The sequence below is a fragment of the Myotis daubentonii genome, chromosome 12 (genome assembly GCF_963259705.1).
Source record: "Myotis daubentonii chromosome 12, mMyoDau2.1, whole genome shotgun sequence".
Taxonomy (NCBI): Eukaryota; Metazoa; Chordata; class Mammalia; order Chiroptera; family Vespertilionidae; genus Myotis; species Myotis daubentonii.
In genome coordinates, this window is record NC_081851.1 from 79,718,623 (window position 1) to 79,734,426 (window position 15,804).

At 44.9% G+C, this 15,804-nt stretch overlaps 1 protein-coding gene across 10 annotated transcripts in view; it reads left to right on the forward strand.

Moving 5' to 3' along the window:
• Positions 1 to 15,804, forward strand: part of MYT1L (myelin transcription factor 1 like) — a 301,904-nt gene that overhangs the window by 31,202 nt on the left and 254,898 nt on the right. For all 10 annotated transcript variants that reach the window (XM_059660630.1, XM_059660629.1, XM_059660636.1 and 7 more), the window contains one exon: positions 10,251 to 10,344. The gene's annotated coding sequence lies outside the window, so the exon portion shown is untranslated. The remainder of the gene's footprint in view (positions 1 to 10,250; positions 10,345 to 15,804) is intronic.

Consider the following 15,804-nt stretch of genomic DNA (forward strand, 5'->3'; position numbering starts at 1 on the left):
ATAAAATACCCTAGAGAGCCAGAGCAATCTTGAGAAAGATCACTTCCTGGTTTAAAAACATATTCCAAAGCTATAGGAATCAAAACAGTATAGTACTGGCATAGCCCGATATCTAGAGCAGTGGCACAGAACAGAGCCCATGAAAAACCCAGGCATATACTGTCAATTGATTTTTGACAAGGGTGACAAGCATAGTCCATGGGGAAAAGACAGTTTTTTCAATCAGCAGTGTTGGGAAAACTGGATATCCACATGCAAAAGAATGAAATTGGATCCTTCTATTATATATGAAATCAACTCGAAATGAATAAAGACTTAAATGTAAGACCTGAAATTAAAATTTTTGGAAGAAAAATAGGTGAAAAGCTCTGTGACCTTGGTTCTGGTCATGATTTCTCAGAATAGCTCTGCTTTACTAAAATTTAGGGCTTTTTTTTTTTTTTTTTTTACCTTAGATGACTTATAAAGGCATTGCCTTTATTTTTCTGGCTCCCTTCCTTGCTGGGAAAGTGCTCATATGGTAATAGGGAGGAGGAGGAGGACAATGTTTCATTCTGCACGAAAGGATGCATTTGTTTTTCTCGAAAATTCTGAAACCCTCCCTGGAGCTAATGCCTTTATGCACACTGAGTGGTGCCTGTGGCTGCTGGCATGGTGGGAGGGGAGAGCAGAGAGATGTGAAAGTGCCTAAATGTTATGAATTTTAAAACCTGTCTCTGGGGGGAAATTAACAGGAATGTCGTGGCCCATCTGCGGAAAAGCATGCACTTGGTGGAGCCTTTTTCATTGATACGGGACTGGTGGGTTCCCGTCCAAAGCACTGCCAGGTGACCACACGCTGTGGTGTGTCTGGGACAGTCCAGGTTTATACCCGATGTCCAGGTGTCCTATGCAGTTTGATGTTTGCCCCAAACAAGGTGCCCCAGTCATGTTGCCCTATAGTTAGGGCGTCCAAATGCAAATTTCAGGATGCTTTTGAGCCCAGCAGAAAAAATGGCTCAGGAGACATTTCTAGGACACTAGGGTTTTTGCTACTTCACTGAGATGCCTGTGGAAGCAGAGAAACAGAGAAAACCTGCAAAACAATTGTGCCTTGGATATGGGTTGTGTACACTGTGCCTAGCTGGACATGCAGGGAAGCAGATGTTTGCATTATTACTGGTCTGCCCTAAGTGTCCACACTGCCCGTGGTTCCAATTGGCCCTAAAGGGTCCTCCAGATTGGTGGGAGCAAGGCTGAGAAGGGGTCCTGGCTCCCCCAATGCTGGCTGCTCCCACCTAAGCAAGGGCAGTTGCTTTCCTCTGCAGCAGGCTGTCGGCTGTGCTTTGAGGAGCCTCTGGTGAGGTTAGAAGCCCAGCACACGCTGGGTTCGGCGTGACGATACTCCAGCCTCTTAATGACCTGCCCATCAGGGATAAGCCTGTTTCTGAGGCCAACCATGGGCTTCCTTCCATAGCCTGGAACACCAAGCCACGCCGTGAGCACAGCAGAGACAGCACATGCATTGCACAGCTGCGTCTGCCTCTGTGCTTGTGTCCCTGCTGATCTCCTTACCTTGACATTGTCGGGTCCTCAAGCCTCTTTTCCATACCCATCTCCCTGTCCTTTTATTCTGGAGTTAATGATGTTAGTGAGGCAGCATTTCTAGAAAAAAATGAAACGTATCAATGTTGAAATACTGACAAAAAGGTCATGTTCCATCAAAAAAAGCATCCCAATATTAATCAGAAATCTTCTTTAATTTCTTAAACAAAGGGGGACAACCCTCGAAATGGAAATGTGTCATGAATCATGTCCTTTCTCTTTAATTTTTTATTTTTTTATTGCTTAAAGTATTACAAAGGGTATTACTTATGTGTCCTTTTCTTCCCCCCGCCCTTGACAGTCCCCTGGCCTCCCCTACCCCCCAGTGTCTTATGTCCATTGGTTATGCTTATATGCATGCATACTGTCCTTTCTCTTTTTTAAAAAAATCATCTAGATGGGAATATTAAGTTTACTAAACAGGACAAGATTCTTTTTAAATATACTTTTATCAATTTCAGAGAGGAAAGGATAGAGAGATAGGAACATCAATGATGAGAATCACTGATTGGCTGCCTCCTGCATGCCCCCTACTGGGGATCGAGCCTGAAACACAGGCATGTGCCTTGACTGGAATCGAACCCAGGACCCTTAAGTCCAGTGGTTGCCAACCTTTTGGACCTCACGAACCATCAGTGGTCCGCGGACCGCCGGTTGGCGACTGCTGCTTCAGTCCACAGGCCAATGCTCTATCCACTGGGCAAACCGGTAGAGCCAGAACAAGCACTCTTTATTGGAGAACTGGTCTCTTCTACTAAATAACTTTTTTCCCCCCATTTGCTTTAAAAGGCACTGTTTCCTCTTGCCTCTCAAATAGCTTTTGTTTTGGGAGCAGTGACAGGTCTTTTACTTGTATTTCAGGTGACTTTTATATCAAAGTTTCTTAATCACTCAATGCTCCTTTTGACTGATTCTGGCTTGGTTATAAGCACCTCCTAGAAAAACAGAATAAAATTTTCTATATTTATCTTAGTTTGTAAAATGTAACTCTACTCTTGAATTTCTTGATTCTATGTATTTGGGTTGTCACGCTTTTGAGGACAGAAAGTTCGTTTTTGTCTTTGTCTCCGTGTTTCTCTCTGTGGAGCGTGGTGTGTGGCACCGCCGGCCGCACCGCTCGGTCCTCCCGCTCGCACTCTCCCTGAAAGGAGGCCCTGCGCCTGCGCCGCGGAGTCTGTCACGTGGTACCTGGCGGCGCCGGGCCAGGCGAGGCCTCTCGTCATCGCAGGGCTCCCTCTCGTGACGCGGCGTTCGTGTGCCCGGCGGCCTGGAGCCTCCTCACTGTCACGGTGCGTGACTGAGCCGCCTGGTCCCCGTGGCCGGTGCCGCAGCGCCCGCGGCCTCACACCCTCCGAGGCACAGCGCCAGCCTCACCCAGCGCGGCTCCACGCACTCACCACCACTTCCGGGAGGCCAGGGTGCCGCCGGAAGTGACGTCCACGCCCTGGCCCGGCTTCCCACTCAGGCCCACCGGAAGTAAGTGCCATGCACCGGAAGTGCAGGAGGCGCCTCAGGATGCCGGCGAGGGATGATGAGCGGGAGGCTGGCTGCGCTGAGGCGGCCGAGGCCCCGCATGTCCGTGTCCGCTACCCGCCTCCTTGGGCCCGCGGGAGGAGGCGCGGCCCCTCGCGGGCACTGGGCTGTGTCTCTGCGTCCAGGTGGCGGGCTCGATGCCCGGGCCGGCCTCGAGGTGCCTGTGGCTGGGTGCGCCTGGGTGGCCTCGGGCCTAAGGGCGCTGTCTCGCCGACTTCGCACCTTCGCTCCTCCTCCCCGCCGCCCCGCCTTCTGGTCGTGGAGACCAGGTCTTCGGGCCCTGCGTGCGGACACCCCGGGTACCATTGGCCCCGCGCCCTCCTGCGCGGCCCCGCTCGTCACTCGGACGGATGTCCCGTCGCAGCGCCGAGGAACAGGTACTGGCAGTTTCCCAGAGTTCGCCCCGGGCCGAGCCTGCGTGCCGCCCTGTGCCCTCAGCTGGGTTTTTATCTGGTTTCCTGTGCGTTTTCGAATGGACTTCAGGGAGTAGGATTGCAGGCCCCACCTGAGGGGAGGCACACACCTGAAGGGAGGCACACACGTGAGGGGAGGCACACACGTGAGGGGCACACACCTGAGGGGAGGCACACACCTGAACGAGACACACACCTGAGGGGAGGCACACACGTGAGGGGAGGCACACACGTGAGGGGCACACACATGAGGGGTACACACCTGAGGAGAGGCACACACGTGAGGGGAGGCACACACGTGAGGGGAGGCACACACGTGAGGGGAGGCACACACGTGAGGGGCACACACATGAGGGGTACACACCTGAGGAGAGGCACACACGTGAGGGGAGGCACACACGTGAGGGGAGGCACACACGTGAGGGGAGGCACACACGTGAGGGGCACACACATGAGGGGTACACACCTGAGGAGAGGCACACACGTGAGGGGAGGCACACACGTGAGGGGCACACACATGAGGGGTACACACCTGAGGAGAGGCACACACGTGAGGGGAGGCACACACGTGAGGGGAGGCACACACGTGAGGGGCACACACATGAGGGGTACACACCTGAGGAGAGGCACACACGTGAGGGGAGGCACACACGTGAGGGGCACACACATGTGGGGTACACACCTGAGGAGAGGCACACACGTGAGGGGAGGCACACACCTGAGGGGCACACACCTGAGGGGAGGCACACACATGAGGGGCACACACACCTGAGGCTGTGAGGGCAGGAAGTGCGCGGAGGAGACCGGGTGCTCCTCCTCGCTGCGCCCTGCTGTCTCAGTGCCCCACCGGCTCTTCAGCAGCACCCTTTTTCAAGTTTCAGGAGGCACCCCAATAAAAGCTAGGAGGCTGCTCACAAAAATACTGAAAAGTGAAAGACGCCAGGTGACACAGAGGCAGGGCCCTCCCCAACCGCGTGTGTGGAATCCTGCCGCCCGGGGACCCTGTCCTGGCGGAGCGGCACGGAGGCCTCCACACTGAGTGCGCAGACCAGGCCTGGGCCCCAGGGGGGTGGGCCGCCTGCCTCCGTCTGAAGGGCGCCTCCCTTCCTGTTCCCTTAGCGACTGTGTCGCCCCTTCCTGTTTCGCCTCCTCAGCGAGGGGACCTTGCTTAGATAAGGCTGGTGTCTCCCCGGGGCTCAGTGTCCTACCTCTCAGCCCCAGAGTCGCCGTGTCATCCCTTCGCAGGGTGGGTCCGTGGCCGCCGTATTAAATCTTCTGCGTCCGGGCTCAGGGCTCTTGTGATTTGAGCGCCAACATGTGAACCCATGGCGTATGCACCTCACTGCCCTCAGTCCAGGAGACTGTCATCTTTGAAAGGGTGTCAGCTCAAATCAGAAACCGCTGGTTTCAGAGTCAAGAAATAGGAAAACCACCACAGCTTTGTGCTAAAACACAAGAACATGACCCTTTTCTCTGATTTTTTTAAAAATATATTTTATTGATTTTTACAGAGAGGAAGAGAGAGGGACAGAGAGTTAGAAACATCGATGAGAGAGAAACATCGACCAGCTGCCTCCTGCACACCCCCTACTGGGGATGTGGCCACAACCAAGGTACAGGCCCTTGACCAGAATCGAACCCGGGACCTTTCAGTCCGCAGGCCGACGCTCTATCCACTGAGCCAAACTGGTTAGGGCTGATTTTTGATCATTCTCACTTCTTGTGTTGCTTCTGTGCCTTGTCCATAGTTTTGAGGTTTACTTCTCAAAGTTTTGCTTAAGTAAAAAGAGAATTTATGTAGAGCTGTATTTTTTAAATCAGGTTTTTTCTTATATTTCCATATTGATTTTTATCTTAGCCCTGTAAGGTGACTATGGCAGTCTAATCTTTTCTTTTTATTCCACTAATGGAGGAGCTAGTTGAATTGTAAAGTTCATACTGCTAGGAAGCGGCAGAATACCAACTCAAATCTGTTTCTTTAGCTAAATTTTGAGCCTTTCTTTTGAGTCAGTGGTTCTAAGCCTTCCTGCATGTTAGTATCACCTGGGGAGTTTTTAAAGAAGGTAAAAAGGGGTCAACTATATGGTGATGGAATGAAACTAGACTTTGGGTGATGAGCACACAATAGAGTATACAGATTTTGTATTATATAAAGTTGTACACCTGAAATTTATATAATGTCTTCAACCAATGTTATCCCAGTAAATTTAATTTATAAAAGAAGAAATACTGATGCCTGCCTGGGCTTTACTTCCGGCCAATTAAATCCCAGTATCTGCAGGTGAACCTCAGTATGTTTTAAAAGCTCCCCAGGGATTCTAATACGAGTCCAGGGTTGAGAACTACCCTGTTTTCCTCCCTCTCTGTCAGGGCATAGCAACTTTTCTTTTTAATCTTTATTGTTGAAAGTATTACATAAGTCTCCCTTACCCCCCCTATTGACCTCTTCCAGCCTGCTCATTGCAACTCTTTTTTTAAAAAATGAAAACAGATAAAGTAGAAGCCAGGGCTCCAGACCTGCCCAGCTCAGTCCTGCCCCTGCTTGCCTCCTGGGCACATGAACATTTGTTCAGTCCGGGGTTGGATGTGAGCTGGGGGCACTTAGAGGTAGAGAACATGATTTGATGATAAGTTTTCAAAGGTTCTTCTTTTACTATTGAGGAAATGAGCCCACCAAAGGGATTCCAGAGTGAGTAGAGGAGCCTTTTTTGCCTGTGTACTGTAATTTGCAATGGGGTGGCTTACATCATGATACTCATGAGTGATTGTGATGATGGGTTGCCAAGGCTTTGTCAGAACAAAAATACCCAGACTCCCATTGGAGATCCTAAACCTGACTTGGGGAGGTCTTCCCCAGGGAGCAAATTTCCTTTCACTGCACACCATCCCTTCTTTCCTCCACCTCCTGGGACCTACCTCCTGGGATCCTGTTGGCACTGGGGTTAGAGTGAGGCTGTGTTTATGACATGATGCAGGTGAGCTTGGGGATTGCTGACTCTATAGGCAATTAATTGGATCTACATATAAATCTCATTTTTCATCTCAGACAATGCTTAAGAAAGTCACATAATTTCTCAGATATCAAATGTTTTAAAATGTCAGTCATCTGCACACTTCATTTGCAGAAGATTTTCAGTCCTGTGTTCATATATTTGAAGATATTTTGTATTTACCTCATAGTCCAACTTTTTCATAAATTATTTATGGAAATTAGCTCACTAAATTAAACTAGTCTAGCCTGAAAAAAAAGCAAATAGTGCTTTTTTTTTTTTTTTAAATTAAGAGTATGAGCAACTAACTACACCATGATGATACTTGAAGTATGGGTGGGAAATAGTATAAGCCTCAAACATATGTGTATAAATAAACAGAAGATATAAAGAAACAGACTTTTAGGTTAATTTGCAAAAAGGATCCAGGCAATCTACCAGCATAAGATAGAATATGCCCTCATTAGCCAGGCAGTATCATCTACCAGGATTTCTTCAGGGTTGAGGAACCAAATAGTCACCCTTTTTGATGTTCAGCCTCACTCTTGTCAGTGAAGGATTCTGTCTGCCTGGACAAGTATCCCCATGGGCTCCGTCAGGGAATAAGGAATCTCAACTTGCCTCTCTAGTCAAGAGCCACAGAAACCCCCTCAATAACAAAAGAATAAGCCTAGAGCTTATATCAAAGGATAGGAAGTTTTTTAAATATCTTAGGGAAAATAAGTTTTGTTATTCACTAATTTTGATTTAAGAAGCTATCAGTTTTACATCATGTTTCTAATGAGAAATCTGATTTCTGTTTTGGGACAGCTATAGAAGAGGCCAAGTAAATATGTTAGTGTGATCTGTGTATCTCCCAGAGAGTTCTGAAAGTCAAGTCTTGAGTTCTGCTATCACTCTGCTTAAGTCTCCAGTGTGTTAAATTCCAAAGTTGATGGTGGTTTATAAAGGTTTAGTTTCATTGATATTATTATTTCCATGGAAAGTTTTTCACTTTTCCTCTGTTTAAAAGTGGTGATATTGATGCATAAATAACTATGATTTTATTGATTTAAAAGACAATATGAAATAACTGTAAAGTAACTAGAATTTATATGTAGAAAAGACAAGCAACTGGAACGACTGGAACAACTGGAATGACTGGTTGCTGTGACATGCACTGTGGCCGGCCAACTGGCTCGATAAGGGGTGGGGCTGCCTGGCCAACCTCCTGTGGCCCTCCCCCTGGCCGACCCAGCCCCGATCGGCCCCCCACCCTGATCGGGGGCAGGGCCGGCCTGGCTAACCTCCTGTGGCCCCTCCCCTTGGCCAGCTGGCCCTGATTGGCCCTTGTGATGGGCCGGCCGGACCCCACCCATGCACAAATTCATACACCAGGCCTCTATTATTTATATAAATTTAAAACTAACTTCCGGAATTTACTGGATAATTAAAGCTTAATTGCAGAGGTCAGAAATCTTAAAGATTGTCTAACCATCTATTACCCTCATTTTACAAATGAGAAAGTCACCCTGTGTAATTTTGAAATTCTGACTTTTCCCCCATCTGCAGTGTTGTGATTATTTACATCTTGTAGATTATATACAGAACAGGCCAATATGCAAAGTGTCCCTTGGGAGTTCCACTGGGAGACCAGGAGTTCGCTCGCTCGCTATGATGTACTCTGACCACCAGGAGGTGGTGCGGAGCTAAGGAAGGCCCTGGCCAGCAGCTGGCGAAAGAAGGCCCCAGCTGGCAGCTGGAAGGCCCTGATTGGCCCTGATTGCCGGCCAGGCCTAGGGACCCTACCTGTGCACAGATTTCTTGCACCAGGCCTCTAGTTTTAAAATAAAATAAAAAGATTGAGACTGGCCCCTGCTAGTTTAATGGTTCTTTAAATCATTTAACTTTTGAGCATTTGTACAGGTTGTAAACCTAGTACTTTGCATTACAGCCAGGATGAAAATGAAAGGAATGGCAATTTTAGAAGAAATAAGTGTGTACACATGTATACACATGCATACAAATCTATATGCACAGCTATCCTTTCTACTTGATTACATGAGCATTACTTCTATTTGTTTGCCATAAACTTCTCTTTTTAAGTGGAGTGGACAATAGATCTCAGCAGAGTTGTTTTTGACACCAAGTCTGTTCTTCTGACTAGCCCTTCCCTCCCTGCCCTCACTATCTATGCACCCCTCTCTCTATTTTGAAGATAATCATTCAGAGGAGGGAGAAGAAGCAAGGCTCTAGGAGTCTTGCATAGTTGTATGCAGCTAGCACTGAGCCACTTTGTTTGCTGTGTCCGTGTCACCATGTGAAGGCAACCATTTGGGCCACTTAAAACCATTAAGACCTTTATTTCTGACTTACATTAGGCAAGATAACTCTAACCCAAGTAGAAACTAGATTTACTGTTATTTTCTCTTATAAGTAAGATTCTTAAGGCCTGAAATTCTCAGAAGTATCTTCTAATGGGTTCTTTGTTTTATTTTCCCCATTTACTAGAAATCATCAGAAACTTGATATCTGCATTACTTCTTTTAAAAGTGTACATATATTTGATTAGATTTCGAACGATCTAAGATGATCTCCACATTTTAATAATGATTATATTGTCCTGGAAGAGTCATCGACTCTATCTACAAAACAGTCTATTTCTGTATGTGAACCAGAGCATGTCACAAATGTTAGATATTTTCTTTGAAAATAATGAAGAATCTAAAGTTTAAATGTTGGAGGATCTGAGAAAAATGGAGACATAGAAGGAACTCTGAAGTCAGAAAGAGCTGGTCTGAGTACTGTTAACCTTGTTCTAGCTGTGTGTCTCAGCGAGCTACCTCACATCTTGAGCCGATATAACATTTATATTTCCTATCTTTGAGGATTAAGTGAGGTCCTGGTTCAGTTAGACATTCAGTAATGGTAGTTATTGTTTGTGCTGTTCTTAATAGGAAGATTCTTTTCTCACTATCATCATACACAGTAGGAAGTGAGACTCTGGGCAGGCTGTGAAGACCCGGAGAGAGAGGGCATTCCAGGTAGAGGTAAGGAATATATGCAAAGTGGAAGGCATAGAATTTCATGTTTCATTTTTCCTCCCACAGCATTGCTAAAATTGGAATGAATATGGTTGGTGGTTAGAAAAAGTTGAACTTGTGTTACAAGGAATTCTTTTCCTTTTCTTCAGTTACCCCAGCTTCCCCTGTAAACCTAGAAAACAGGAAATATCAGAAACATCTTTCTCCCCTTTCCATCTTTCTTTCTTAATACTGTCACAGCCTTAGGTAGGCAGTCTGATTTTGAGATCCATATTTGATTCTTCAGGCACAGCGATGTTTGATTCTGGAGTGCTCGCCTGTAGTCCAGAACCTTCTATTGACAACAGTGATTACAACCTGACAAGCAGGCAGTGTCCTGGGCATTTGAGCTCACTCTGACTCATCTCCCTTTGTTGGTGGTCTTTGTAAACTAGGGACCTAGGGACTTACCCAAGTTTCACACACCTGACCTTGCTCTGTAATTTTATTAAAGAACAGACTTATTTCAAAAGCACTACAGCTCTGAGGAGACAGCAGGATGTGTAGCTCCAGACTCTTCCTCAGCTGAAGTGCAGTGAGTGCAGTCCTTGTGCACAGCCTCCACTGGCTTAAGGAGAAGAGCTCCCACGTCGGGAAACTGTCCATTTCCATTAAGTCAGGGGAATGTTCTCAGGTCCACTAACCACTTTTTCTGTCCCCTCTTGCAGGGAAGCTCCCTTGGAGGCCGAGGCTGAGGTGCGTGCAGATGCCGCCTGGACATCTGTCTGATCCACGTTAACATTTGAGGAGTCACAGAATGCGGTATGTTCATGCAGATGGGACCTTGCACTTACTTTAGGATCATAAAGGTTACCTGAAACAAGTAGAAATCAGAATGCTGGATGCCTGATGTTGAATTAGGCCAATTGATAAAGGGTTCTTTTCTACCAGTGTTTCTTGTGTTTGATATTTAGATGCTTCAGTTTTACTTTATTGTTCAGTTTATTAAATATGCACATTAAGCTGATACATCAGCTATGACTTATTCTTATATCTTTACACTGATAAGTACATTGTATGTAATCTAAATGTTTCAGAAAAACAAGTCAAGCTGAGGGCCTTAATCCCAAATTATATTTCTACACAGTGTTTTCAACTTCTTTTTTTATTCCTGATATTTATATGGCTCCTTGTGAATTTCAGACACTTCCACTCAGATTATTTAATTGGGGCCTCATAAAAACTCTAAAAACTAAGTGGTGGGTAGTACCCAAAGGAGCCTTTGTATATAACCCCTGCATCCGGCATCTCCTTTGTCCATCAGATGGAGCCTGTGACAAATTCAGAGTATAGAGAGGCAAAAGTGATATTTTTTGAAATCTGTTATTCTTTTGTCAAATTCCTCTTTTCTAAAGATTTATTCATACAGAGGCAAATTGTTAATAATGTTTAGCATGCATTATGTGTTTACTTTGAGTCAGGACCACTTTGTGTGAGTTCCTACTCATTAACTTTTTCAGTCCTCACCGTACCCTCAAAAAGGAACTTAAGAAAAAGTAATCTCATAGCATGAGGCTTAAAAGACTAAAATTTTATTTCAGTATATACTATGAATTACCAAGAATTCAGTTCCAAATCTTATACTTTCATTCACTTATTCAGATATTAATTCAGCATATGAAGTACCTACTGTTTAAGCTAGACAATATTGATAGGCAAGTGGATTGGACATAGCCCATGATTTTGAGGTGTGCACCCTTTAGTAAAAGAATCTACACTTACATTGAGTGCTAGTATGAAAAGCACTATAACAAATTTGCTTTAAAATATCTCATTATTAGCCATTTGTACAGTGACCATTATTCTTGATGCCTAACGTTGAGTATTTCAAGATCCACAATAAATAAAGATTGTATTGTGTTCATTATACTTACCGCAGAGTGTACTGGACCAGCACTTCTGGCCCCCACCCTACCCAGCTTATGAAAAGGAGGGTTGTTGTTGTTTGGCTTCCTGAATATTTCTGGAAATGAATAGCCTGCTACCCAGCAAATCAACCATTCCATTATTTGTGTTAATGGTTGAAAAGTTATTCGTAATATTTTTGATATGAGATTATGATTTCATATTATATGTCAGTTGTTCCTAACTTTAGCCTCTGGAGAGATTAAAAATGAGATCAATTCAACTCAGCCTAATTCAAGGGATATATTTTAAGAATCTGCTAGGGTCAGAAACTTGTAGCTGCTAAGGGTTAATTTCTTTTTCATAGAAGAGCATTTCAAATATTTGATGGTAGTTATCATGTTTTCCTAAATATATAAGTGAAATAACTTACCCTATTTAAGGTAATTAAACTGCTGCCATACTAAACCTGATAAATTTCTATAAAGCAATAAATTTGACTTCAATTTTTTAAAAATATATTTTATTGATTTTTTTACAGAGAGGAAGGGAGAGGGATAGAGAGTTAGAAACATCGATGAGAGAGAAACATCGATCAGCTGCCTCCTGCACACCTCCTACTGGGGATGTGCCCGAAACCAAGGTACATGCCCTTGACCGGAAACAAACCTGGGACCTTTCAGTCTGCAGGCTGATGCTCTATCCACTGAGCCAAACTGGTTAGGGCTTGACCTCAGTTTTTGATAACACGCGTGGGCTAGTTGAAGAGTTTTTCCCAATTGACCATGAAGACAGATGTCCTCCCACCTTTGTGCAGATTACCAATGATTGTGTTAAAGTGCAAACAAGTCACTTGCTCCAAACCGTTAGTAATTGTGACATGAGAAGCCTTGCTGTGGTATGTGAGTTTGGTATAAAAGATAAACCTGAAATAATAATGGGGGAACCTAGGCTGTCTGTCCTGGATCTGCCAGTTTCAGCAAGCCACTCAATTTCATTAGACTTCAACTAATTTACCTATAAAATGAAGGTTATGGTAATCTGTGCAAGGACTCTCACTCCAAATTGTGGGTTGGAATCTTGTGTTTGGTGGCCTGGGCTCTAGATTGCATAGCTCTGAGGCCACTCAGGTCGTGGGAATATTCCTTTCACACATGCAGCAAACATGTGGTCACAATCATGCATGCTTCTGTGGTAGAACTATGTCCTATGAGGCTGACACTTCTCCTAAGGTAGGAAACATTATCATTCCCATATCAAGGAGGAGAAAGCTGGAAAAGAAGGTTGTGGGACATGTGTGTTACATGCCGTTGAGTTGGCTGTGACTCCTGCTGACCCTATGAATGAGTGATGTCCACAGTGTCCTGTCCTCACAGCCCTACTCAGCTCCTGTAGACTCATGCCTGTGGCTTCTTTTATGGAGTCAATCCATGTCGTATTTGGTCTCCCTGTTTTCTTGCTGCCTTCTATTTTTCCAGCATTAATGTCTTTTCTAAAGAATTCTGCCTTCTTATGATTTGCCCGAAGTAGGACAGTTTCAGTTTATCATTTTTGCCTCCAGAGATGTTTCAGGACTAATTTACTCTAGAATGCACTTGTTTGTCCTTGTGGTGGTCCAGGGTATCCATAAAGCTCTCCTCCAACAACATATTGGAAAGGAATCACTATTTTTCCAACAGCTTTCTTCACTGTCAGATTTTCACATCCATACTCAGTAATTGGGAAGATGAGGGTGTGGATGGTCTTGGTCTTTAACCCCTAGAGTGCCGGGGAGCGCGCTCGCGCTCGTCCTGTCTGTCGCCAAAAGTGCCGGGAGCGCTATCACGCTCCTCCTGCAGTGTCCAGTTCTAAGCCTGCTTTTATTAGTGATGATGATATTGCTAAATATGTCAGTTCTTGCTGTGAAGATGATGATTTTGTGGAAGATATTGAATATGTAACTTCATTTACTTGTGATTCATAATTTTTTTCCTAAACAGCTGTAAAATCAGCAAAAATTCCTTGGCAATTTTAGCATAGTTCCTAGGATATTGGTTGGCACTCAAAGGGTTAATGACACATCTGTGCTCTTGGTGATCTTTCCTAGTTCTTCCATTGCTGCCCTTCTGTACACAAGGTCAAAGTGAAGAGGCAGAGACAGGGTTGAAGTCACCTGATTCTTAGCTGCCCACCTCTGGACTGCTCTGGGGGGTGGGATGGGGTAAAAGACTCACCTACTCCTAACTCTGAACTGCAAGTAGTTTCTGGAACATTTGGTTATTTTAGAGGTAAATATTTATTAACAGGGCAACTTTGATATGCAAAACTATAGAAACAACAAAAACACATTAATCCATAAACATGTGAACTGCACATGAGCATGTGTGTTGCATGCTTGACATCCTTCTTTTCTAAGAGTGCCTTCTCTTTTAGTTCACATGTGTTTAGTTGTTCATTAATATTGTCTTTTTAAATTTTGTGAATGATTATATTTATTATTTATTTTCCCCTTCCTTGATGCTTATCCTTACTACTTCTCGCAACTTATCTATTTCAAATTCCATAAAATTTACCACATCATTGGTAAATTTTGTTTCATTGACCTCTTAATTTGTATTCTTGACTTTTTGCTACATGCTGGTTTCTGCTTCTTTAAACATTGTAAGTACATCCAGTAAACAATAGATGCTTACTTAATCTTCACAGTTTATATTCCCTGATTAGAAGAAGGTAGTGGAAAAAAAAATCAGTGCCTAGAGTCCAGTGTCTGCCAATTTGAGGATATAAATAAAAAACCCTCAAAACATACATCAGCCAAAGGGATGTACAATAAAGGCTTTTACTCAGCTCAAAACTAACTAGCTAATAAACTCGGAGGTACAATTAAATGGGTGGGAAAAGCAACTTGGCCATAGAGCAAGGTGCCAGTAGAAGTTTGAGGAAGAGACTTATTGCCTCCCTCCCTGACCTGCCCTGCCCTTCCTTTCCTCCCTCCCTTCATCCTCTCCTTCCACCTCTCTTTTCCTCTCTCTCCTGCTGCTGCTTCTGTGTTCAGTGCTCAGTCATGACAATAATATGTGAGTTTTGATATGGAAGAAACATTATTTTCCTCTGCACTCTAGACTACAGTCCAATTCAGTAATAGTCCTAAAATATAGGAAAAGTAAATGCTCTTAGCCTTAACATCTCAACCATAGAACAAAGGGGATTAATTTGTCATCTGTGCCCAGACCAGAAACCCTTAGTGGGACTTACAGTCACAACTGTCAAGATATGAAGAAATATTAAATGACTGAGAGGCCTGAAAACAAAGGTGCACTCTGGAGATGGCTTCCTTTATCTTAACAATCATTTTTAAGTGGCTGGGGTCAAAGATGACAGCTGAGATGATCCAGAGCTGTCTCCTTCAGCTGATGCCTAAGTCACAGTGATTCTGGGATTGAGGGGTAGGCAACTCAGAGATGGCCTCTGGGTAACCATGTACCTCCCTGAGGGGTGGGTACAGCCCTAGCTTCCCAAGGCAGCGTAAGGCGTCACCTGTGACAAGAGCAAGCCAACGGGATATGTGATGAGATTAGAATGAGAATGGGAGAGATATCCTCTGGCATTAGTAAGGTCCTATGTGGTGGCATATGTCTTCCTTCTGCACAACTTGGCTCTCTACCTGAAGGTGGCATTTGTCCCTTAAATTTCCCTCACCATTCTTAAGTGTTTTCTTTTCCATGAAACTCAGCTATTAAAATACAGTCATAAAAAACATTTCATCTGACTGAAGGTTGGGACCTCATACATCCTATATAATAAAAGCGTAGTATACAAATTGTCCCCTCGACCGAAGTTGTTCCAGGAGTTTGACCAGGGGGCGGGCTGGCCAGGGGAAGGGAGGGAGGCCTCAGTGCTGGCAGGGGGCCAGGGAAGGGAGGGAGTACTCAGCTGGCAGCCGTCAGCTGCTAGGGACCCTAGTTAGAATATAAAGTATCAACTACACTGAGTGGCCAGATTATTATGACCACCCCATCAGTACTTCATTGGGCCACCTTTTGCCTTCAGTGCTGTGGCGATTCTTCTTGGCATTGAGTCCACGAGATGTTGAAAGATGATGCGAGGAATCTGACACCATGCCTGATGAATAGCACTGTCCAGTTCTGTGAGATTTGATGGTTGTAGAATGAGCTGCTTCATGGCTCTTTTAACTTCGTTCCACTAATGCTCAATTGGATTGAGATCTGGTGATTGTGGGGGCCACCTAAGCAAGGTAAAGTCTCCCTCATGTTCGTGAAACCACTCCTGCACAATATGAGCACCGTGGCATGGCGCATTGTCGTGTTGGAAGAAGCCATCTCCATTGGGATACGCCATCAACATGATAGGATGAACTTGATCAGCAACGATACTTAG